The following is a 2,184-nucleotide window of genomic DNA, read 5'->3' on the forward strand; positions in this document are numbered from 1 at the left end:
TTTTGCTCGTCACAAAAGAACACTTTAAAGGCATAAAAATGCATTTCCCTTATGTAATAAAAAAAACAAAAATGCCATAAATTATAATGCAATGTACAGTCCAATCCCTCCATTCAGATCCCTTCAATGGTACGTGCTGATTAAGCTCTTAGCCATTTGATGTTAAATGTCTAATGAAAAGCGCTTTGAATGTGGTTTAACCCATATTAAATACCCCACTGGTGCCCCTGGAATTAAAAGAGAAGAAGAAAATTAATCCCGTTCTTTGTTCCTTTAATACATTTTAATAAATTACACTGCATCTTCCTAATGCATTTATGTAGCACAGAAAATGCCAGATGATTTGCGACTTTCAACAACAAGAGTGTGTTTGGGGGGTGGGGGGAGCAGTGAACAAATCTAAATATGAAAATGTAGAGTGATTCAAGTATTCAGTGCACCAGGTTTTTCGGAAGGAGCTGTTGTTTTTTTTTTGTTTTTTTTAAGGCACATTTTTAAAATGGTGATTCTCTTTATTTAGCTGGGGGAGAGCAATTGGCCTTATCGATCCCCAGCACAGCATCCCTTGAGGGGCTATTGCTGATGTATATCTTTTTTTTTTTTTTTTTAAGATTGCAAGCCCTTTGGGGACAGGGAGACATTTAGTCATTCATTCATTCATTCATTTCTATGTAAACCACTTTGGAAACTTTTGTTGAAAAGTGGTATATAAATATTTGTTGTATTTGCATTCAATTGTGCTGTGGAGATCCCCTGCTGACAAAGCACAAAGGCAACATTCCTCAGGGGATTATTTAGTGTGAATCTTATCTCTCCCAGCCAGTCTCCTGTGCTTCAAGTCTGGGAAGAGCATCAAGGTTCCAAGATCCCTCCCTGGCAGCATCTCCAAGAGTGCGCTGAGAGAGATTCCTGCCTGCAACTTGGTGATTCTCTTTTATTTAGCAGGAAGAGAGTAACTGGCCCTCTCCACCCCCAGCATAGTACCTCCAGTGACTGTTGCTGGTGTCTATCTGATGTTTCTTTTCGATTGTGAGCCCTTTGGGGACAGGGAGCCATCTTATTTATTTGTTGTTTCTCTGTGTAAACCGCCCTGAGCCATTTTTGGAAGGGCGGTATAGACAGGGGCGGAGCAACCATTGGGTGAAAGGGTTCAAAGAACCCAGGCCGTGAATGAGGAAAGGCCGCCAAGAGAGCCCCACCCCGTGGCTCGGGCTCCATAGGAGCCCAGAGCAAACTTCCCACTCCTACGCCCGGGCGGCCGAGAGCCTGGGCGAACTCTTTGCTAATTATGTCAGGCAGCTCTGACTGCCCCATAGAACATTGTTCCCTTCCTCTCCCTCTCTGGAGGGAGAGAAAGGGGAAAACGTCCACACAGGCAACCCGACACTGCCAGAAATGACTAGCTGAGAACTCGTTCAGGCTCTCGGCAGCCCAGGCCACGCCCCCTTGGTCACGTCCCCTTGGCGCATGGCCTGGGCTGCCCATGCACGTGACGTCACACGTACGGGCATATTGGAGGAGCCGCCGAGCGGGGCTGGACACAGGTCGCCGCTCGGCTGGCTCCGCACCTGGGTATAGAAATCGAATGAATGAATGAATGAATGAGAAGCCGCTGCCAGTCTGTTTAGACAGTACTGAGCTAGATGGACCAATGGTTTGCATACTCAGTATATGGCAGCTTCCTATGTTTCTATGTATGTTCCTATGAAGTCCAGTGGTTGAGCAGAATAGTGTCCGCATGTCCGGAGAGAAAAGCTGCCTTTACCTCTGAGGACAGGATGGTAAGAGGGCCCAAGGTGACAGGGACGGGTGGCAGCGGGCGAGAGACGGAGGAAAGACTGCCAACAGGCAGGGACTCCGCTCCCGTGGAGGAGAACCTGAACCCTGATCAGACGGAAGGGGAGGCATGGAAGGATAACATCAGCAGCATGCCTCCCAAGGGGAGGGAGTCTGAGCAGGAGGAAGGAGAAGGGGGAGATGCATTGGCAGCAGCTGCGAGGGGTAATAAATTACAGGTAATAAGGAGAGGCACTGGCCCCGTAATTGGGGGCAGGTGATGCATAGCCTGTGAGGTGGCATATACAGGTGAAACTCGGAAAATTAGAATATCGTGCAAAAGTCCATTAATTTCAGTAATGCAAATTAAAAGGTGAAACTCATATATGAGACAGACGCATTACATGC

Source organism: Hemicordylus capensis, chromosome 2 (genome assembly GCF_027244095.1).
Source record: "Hemicordylus capensis ecotype Gifberg chromosome 2, rHemCap1.1.pri, whole genome shotgun sequence".
In the NCBI taxonomy this organism is placed as follows: Eukaryota; Metazoa; Chordata; class Lepidosauria; order Squamata; family Cordylidae; genus Hemicordylus; species Hemicordylus capensis.